The sequence below is a fragment of the Apium graveolens genome, unplaced genomic scaffold (assembly GCF_009905375.1).
Source record: "Apium graveolens cultivar Ventura unplaced genomic scaffold, ASM990537v1 ctg2652, whole genome shotgun sequence".
NCBI classification, from domain to species: domain Eukaryota; kingdom Viridiplantae; phylum Streptophyta; class Magnoliopsida; order Apiales; family Apiaceae; genus Apium; species Apium graveolens.
In genome coordinates, this window is record NW_027417753.1 from 134,789 (window position 1) to 142,739 (window position 7,951).

The window sequence follows — 7,951 nt, forward strand, 5'->3', positions numbered from 1 at the left end:
TTTATTTTCTAATTGTGCATGTCTGAATAAATATATCACTGTCATCATTACACATCAGCAGCTACCATCATCTTTTCATGATATTAGGATTTTCTCATTCTATGTCCAATTGGGTATGCTCTCACAAATCCTGTTAAGGTGTCATACAGGGCTGTCATGCAGGTCTGGAACACAGTTGTGGTAAATTCAACACATACTGGCTTTTCTTTTGAATATAAGGACCAAATATATGAACTTGATACTAACACTCTGCTTCAAGCCTTGATATTGCCTGCACTTGATGGTGCTCCTGATACTCATACCATTGAGCAGTTGTTTGATATGCTCAGGACTTTAGGCTATCAAGGAGAAATCACAATAATTGGAAAACTGGTCAGGACCAAATTGAAAAGAGAGTGGAACTTTTTCTTTGACTGCATCAGTAGATGTTTCTTGAATAAGATAACAAACTTTGATGCTCTTCCATCCACTTCTTTGAGAATTGGGTACTCTCTTCTTTACTCTGGTAATTTTGATTATGGTAATACTATATTACAGTTCATAACTGCTAGGAGAGCAGATGCTTCAGGAGTAATATGGTATACTAGATTTTGACAACTGATTTTCAATTATCTATGCCCTAATGCTATTTTTTATGATGATGAGTTACTCCCTGTTTTTCAAATTTCTGAAAAAGCAATCATTGATCATATTAAAAGGGATAAAAGAATAAATTTTCAGGACCACCCTTTCTTCCTAGAGAGGTCAGGCAATTTCTGTTAAGAAATAGACCTACTCCTACACAAGTGCCTGCAAATCCTGATGCTGGCACCTCTGTCACAGTTCCTGATGTTGAGAATCAAGAAATCACCCATCTTGTTTCTAACCCAAGCATTTCTTCTTCCAAAAAGCAAACACATCAAGCTCATAAATTAGCCTCCTCTGTTGTCTCTCAAAAGACATCAGTTGTAACAAAGAAAAGGTTGTTTAAGAAATCTGTCATATCTGGACAGAAAGCAAAACAAGCCTCACTGAGTGAGAGTGAGAAGAAAGAAGACTGCTTTCCAATCAGGAAAAGAAGACTAATCATCCAAAATAATTCTGACTCAGATGATCAGATGCCAATAGGATCCTTATCAAAAATCAAGAAGTCCATTAATCTACATCCTAATGACTTGATTGATACTACTGGAACTAAGGAGCTAACTACTGATGCTAGTGCTCTGCCTGACAAGCTTCCAGTACTTGAAGCAACTGCTGAACACAAGAAAACTGCAAAGAGCTACTTGAAAAGAAAAAGTGAAGAAGTAGTTGGATACATTAGAAAGAAGAAGAAGACTCAGCCTCTTGACAAGAATGTTAGTACACAAGAACCTAGGTCTCAAAGGGATTTAGCAACTACAGCACATCCAGTCACACAAGAACCATCTTCTCAAAGGGAAGATGCAGACAATGAGGCTGGACAGATTATTATTAATATTTCTCAGAGTGACCTTCTATTGATTCTGTTCAACTACTACAGGAAAAGCAAACTCATCAGGAGATGCTGTCAAAGGTGGATGGAATCATAAATGATCCTATTTTTGAGAAGAGCACACAAGAACCTTCACCAAGCATTGCTGAAGCAGCTCACATGTCTCAGACTCCATAAGAACCATCAGTTCAAAGTACTGATGCTGGTCTTTCATCTTCTCCTGACAGATCAAATCCTGATGATGCAACACCTCCTACTGAAAATCATCCTTCAACTGCACTAGCTACAATTGATGATCCATTACTAGTTGCTAGTTTGAAAAAGCATCCTGATGTGCTGTTTGTTCCTCCACTTTCATCACTCCCATTTGAGGACTCACCTTCAGGTATTGCTAACTTCTCATATATTCTCATGTTTGTATGATTATAAATAGTCTCTTATTTGAGGTTACCTCTATTTATATGACAAGCATATAACTCTTCTCAGCCATCTCTTATTTCTTTGCTAAATGTATGATTGAGCCTTTCGTGAGACTGTGTGAAAATATCAGATTAAAAATTTGAGTGGCAGTCTCCTGTACTGGCAAAAAGAGAGGAAGCTTTGAGACAAGAATCTTATAAGTTTTCTTTACTTATAAAGGTTCTTCCGTGAGAATAATATTACTCTTAAAAGTAATACATTGTGTGAGAAGTGATGAGATCACTTGAAAAGAACAGAGAGATTTAGGTGTTACCTTGTTTCTGTTTCAGGATATTATCAGTCATAGGCATCTCTTGCAAAAAATCTGGATAAAGGCAAGGCAATCCTGCCTGATTCTGAACATTCTTTTGATGGCTTGTCTGATTCTGATAATGATAGTGATGACGATGATTCTGATTCATCTCAGCTTAAGTCTGTAATTGATGCATCTAAGAAGTCCAATGTTGGTTCTTCTTCGCACTTCAATGAAAATCCCTCTTATTACAATGCTGATGGTGAATACTATAGACAGACAGAGTGGGATTATAAATGGAGACTTGCAAATACTTCTATCTCATCCGATGTTGGCCTGCAACACATTCATCGTGCCTATGATGAAATTCAAACTCCTGATCTGAAGTTGCATCTTAAGGCCTCAACCATTTTGTTAAAGGAATTCACTCTGAACTTGATGAAATGAAGAAGCCTCATGCTGGTGTCAAAGAGAAAATTGATGGATTTTTGCTTCACACACCTAACTCAGCTGAAATCAAAAGTGTGAAAAATACCATCAAAGATGTTGTTAAATCTCAAGACAACATGGCCTCTAGACTTTCCTCCTTAGAAGACAAGGTTTCTTCTAGAGGTGACAAACTGGATGCTCTGTTTTCTCTTCTTTCAAATACTGATACCAAAAAGGGGGAGATGATAGATGCTACAAAATGTACACCAGATTCTATTCTGACAAAGGATAAAGATATTGATGATGATGGTGATAAGAATAATCCTGTTACAGATGTTCAAATTGTTCTACTGCTCAACAACTTCAACATTCCAAGAAGAATGATCCTTCAGGACAAAGGAAGTCTACTGGTGCTTATAAAGCCAAGCACAAGACTACTGCTGGTGCTCCTGAGGATGATGATATTACAATCTCAAATTTAGCAGATGCTAAAGGGATGTTCTTTCCTTACAGGCATAAGGAAACAGGTGAAGAGATTGTCTTGTACTACAAATACAAGAAGTTTTAGAAAAAGAATGCTAGGAGTGCTCTTGGGTATATAACTGAAGAATTTCCTGATCTAACACCTGAAGAAGCAATTATGCAATAAAAGGAGCTTTTAGCTCAAATTGAAGCTGAAGCTAACACTTCTAAAGGAAGAGGAAAAAGAGGTGGTAGATCTGCAAGAGCAAGAGCAAGAGGAAGAGGAAGAGGAAGAGGAGGAAGAACTTCTAAATCAAGTCAAGTGACTGCATTCAACTCTACTTTTCTGAATTTTCTATCCAGAGAAGGTTATGTTCCTGTACAAGGAAATGAGGAAGATAAAGAAGTTCAGAACCCAGAAGAGTTGATTATACCAAGAAAGAAAAGATCATCCACTAACATTGATCAAGCTGATACAGCAAATCAGAATGTAACTCCTGATGCAGACACAAATCCTGAGGTAAAAGCAGATCCTGATGCTTTGAACCTGATAACTGATTCTACTTTTGATGAAAACGTGATTAAAGCATTAAATGAGTCAGCTCCTTCTCTAGTAATCACTCCTCATATTTCAGAGGCTGATGAAAGAGAAAAGATTGATAGAAGGAAAGCTGATCAAGCATGCAAAGAATAGTTGTAGAGAGTCTTAAAATCAAAGAGAGAGCTATAGCATAAAACAAAAGGGAAGATTAAAGATCTGTCTACAAGTTATGCTCCTCTCAGCAAGAAGGATAGAAGATGGAAATATATTTATACATTTGAATATCCTAAAGGGTTCAAGTATGTTGAATTTGTGTCAGCGGGGTTATGAGATTCTATTCCAGAACAGAAAGGTGTTGATGAGTCCATCAAGAAACCTTCTTGGGTGGAATACAATGAAAAACTGAAACTTATCAAATCTCGAACCAGAGGAGGGATTGGTCATTCTGACATGGAGATTCTAAGAATCTGATCTGTTAGATACAAATACTCTAATAGAAAATCTTGGTGAAAGAATTTCTCCTTCATATCTTGAGAAAGTTGAAGCTGTGAAGATTGTTCATAGAAAGATAAATGATAATGACGTCAGAGAAGAGATTATGTACTTTTTCAGGGATGGTAAAGTAAAGAGCTTTACATTGCAGTAACTCTTAATGAAGACTGTGACAGAATTGAAAATACATTCACTATCTTCTTAGAGTTGAGAACAAAGTCACCCGAAACTGGTCTTCAATGATACTTGAAGTGATCAGAAGAAGAGTTATGACAAAAGATGATAAATACAATGGTGATTATGTTCCTGAGTATAAAACTTATACTGGTCAAGAAATACAGATGAAAAAGGGAGCTGCAGTGCTATAAGTTTCTCTCAACAGTCCTCAGTTATCCTTTAGTCCTGATCATGAAGATGTAAGTTTGAGCTTCATGTTGATTGGTGATCTTAAGATACGCAAAAGCTCAATTTCTAAGTTAGGATCAACTAGCTATCAGCTTGGAGAAGACTGAAGAGAAGAGAGAGTCGAAGAAAAAACTTATTAAAGTCCTAAGAGATAAGGAGGAAGAAAGATTGAAGAACTTTTTTGGAACAACTGTCAGTGATATGAAGATACTGAAGTAATCTTTACTCCATGTACATTTTGTAGATTGGTTTTGGCATCATTGAGAATGGAATTTATGCTTCATTGCATTAAGCATAAATTGGGGGAGATTGTAACATATTGAATTCTCAATGATCAGAAGAAGCTCAGGATCTAGCTGTTCGGGTGTCATTAGGATATGATGTACCGTCAGGATTTGGTATGTCATCAGTATTTGAATGTCATCAGTATTTGAAGACAGTCAGCATTAGAGGATTTGTTCTGTTCCTTATAATGTGGAGAAGATATCTGTTACATATAAGTTATAAGACTTTATCTGTTTAGTTTAAGATATGTATCAGTTTCAGTTAGTTTTTGATAATGCATATCTTAGATTAATTTGTTGTAGCTGTGTAGTATATAAACACAGTTTAGGTCATCACTTAGTGAATCACACTCGAGGATCATTCGACCTAGCAGCTCTCAAGAACATCAGTATTTCTTGAGAGGATTTTGTAACAGTTTTTATCAGATATATAAAAAGCTGTTATAATTAGTTACTTGTTTGGAACATTTATACAATTGTATCCAACCCCCCTCAAATAATTGTATCTTTACTGGGCAACATCCAAATGCAATAATTCAAATTTGACTTTACTCTTTGTACAGCTTACATACAAAGGTAATCTAGTTTGCTTTGCAGCTGGACAAATTTGACATATCTGAGAAATATTACATGGTTTACTAAAAATGTTCGATATGTAATGCAATAGATTGACTGGAAAATGGCCCATTCTTAAGTGCCAAAGCTTAATCGTCCTCTGATCCTTATCATTCACTGAATCGTAGACTACAATAGATTTTTAAGATGAATATGCCGAACTAAAATAATGTGCTTCCCCAGATTTAGACAAGTAATACAATCCATTGTAGAGATTACCAAGAAGCATTGGAGTCATTGAATTATTCAAAAAAAACACTTGTTGTGAGTAAAAGTCACATTACTATTGAGATCCTTGCACAACTTGGGAATGGAAATTAAGTTGAACTTGATTTCAGGTACATACAAGACATCTTATAAAATAATGCCATTCTTGAGATTTACTGTATCGACATGTCTTATAGAAACCATTTTTCCATTCAGAATGGTTATGTAATTATCAGAAATGGACATAAGCTTGTAATTAGAGTATAATATTTTCTCATGACACACGTGGTCTGTAGCACCACTCTCCCTAGTTCAGTCACTAGTAGAAGAAAGTAAACATAGTTTTTGTGCAACATGTGCATGTGCAGACTCTGCATCATTATGATCTTCAATCATTTTACCGTTTCCTATGAGTTGTTTCAACTAAGAATATTGTAATTGAGTAAGCGTTACATTCTCTGCACTTGAAATGATGCCTGCTAGGATGCAACTTTAAATCTATAAGTTACTCTATGTGCATTAGCAGCCATCCTTCTTTACTTATCAAATTTGAGATGAGCTGGATACTCATGAAGTTTATAGAATCTCCGATCACTATGACGAGGTACCTTGCAATGATCACAAAAATATGTATTATTCAGTCCCTAGCATCATTCTGAGCAAAATTCTGTCTAGTGTAACCAGTCTTTATCGTGTGTTGAAACATCTTCTTGTTATTTTTTTGAGCAAACGCCATGACTTCTTCATTGTCTAAAAAATATTGATATAGTTTCTTGTGGTTTTCTTCTTGTAAAAATAGTATGTAAGCATGTGCAATATAAGGTAATGGGTTCATTATCAGTATGCTACCTCTTATAATCTCAAAACCATCATATAGGTTCATCAAAAATTCCACTGGCCTCCTGTTCTCTTGAGACTTATCCAATTTTTCTGTAATATTACAAGTACAATTAGTACAACTACACACTGGTAGAGGGCCAATACCATCAAGTTGATCCCAAATCATTTTCATCTTGGTATAATATGTAGAAATACTATCTTCTTCTGACTTCATTTAGTATAGATTCTGCTGTAATGAGAACATCATTATTCCAGATGACTGTCCATTTCTCTCTTCAAGATTCAACCATATATTTCTAGCATTATTGAAATGTAACACGCTCCTAGCTATGTCTTGATCAAGTACCCCCAAAATCCAAGAAATCATTATATTATTACATCTATCCCATGCAGTATATCATTAGTTAATGCTGGTTTAATAATCAGTCCATCCAAAAAACCAATCTGATTCTTAGTTGTTAAACTTATTAGCATAGATCTCTTCCAGTCACCATAGTTTCTCTCATCAAATTTCAAAGAAACAAGCTTCATACCAAGATTATCGGAAGGATGTATATAGTATGATGATGCAGGATTTTGTGATGGATCAGGATTATTCTTTGTTTATATTTTCATTTTTTAAGTTCTTAATTGAAATAGAAATATCAAAGATACAATACGTAACTACTTCAAATCAACTAATCAATGACGAATGATGTCAATAAGGTATCAAGAAGATGTAAACAATCATAAAAATAATGAGTAAAAATGATCAAGAATTGATGTAAGAATCATGGAATCAAATAACAGAAATTATGAGAGAACAATCACAAGATTATGATAGAAAGAAATAATCGCTAACCGTTGTGATGTCTTATTCAGTTTAAAATGATGAAGATGATGACAACAAACTCAAAAACAATCATGACGACACCTTTGAAGCTCTCAACAATGTCGATCGTACCTAACAAGATTGAAAACTGAAACTGGAAGCTCTGATAACATATTACAAATGTAGAGTTACAGAAACTCTTAAGAAATAAAAGTGAGATCAATCCATTAATCTACAAACTAGTTATTTATTATATTTTTTGAGAGAGAAGAGCACATAGTGTTGTGTGTGTTTTTCGATCATAACATAAACAAACTCTATTTTTCTTAGTTTGACTATATGCTAACTAAATGATAAGTTGATGGAATATTATTTTATAACTAAATATCTCGATCTGTCAAGTTAGATATGTGCTAATAGGCTATTTCATTTTAATGAGTTGTCACTTTCCTTTTCTACATTATTTTCAATCGATCATGCTATCACCATGTAGACAAAATGCACCAATCATTCCCATAAAATTTTATAATTTGTAGCAACATCCAACTCAAATTTCCCGATTGCAGTATAATTCTAGATACTCACACTACAAGAAAAACAACTTCATACAACGGTCGATACACAACGGTTAAAAAAAACCGTCGTCCTAAAAACATACAACGGTATTTTGATTTTGCAAAAAAAAACAGTTGTGTGAACT

General features: G+C 34.9%; 1 long non-coding RNA gene across 1 annotated transcript; it reads right to left on the minus strand.

Annotated features, from left to right (window-relative positions):
• Positions 1 to 5,697: 5,697 nt before the first annotated feature.
• On the minus strand, positions 5,698 to 7,576 carry LOC141700646 (uncharacterized). The gene is made up of 3 exons (XR_012566445.1): positions 7,282 to 7,576; positions 6,450 to 6,530; positions 5,698 to 6,208 (listed from the first exon to the last, which is right to left on the minus strand). It is a non-coding gene; the product is annotated as an uncharacterized LOC141700646 (long non-coding RNA).
• Between the last annotated feature and the right edge of the window lie 375 nt (positions 7,577 to 7,951).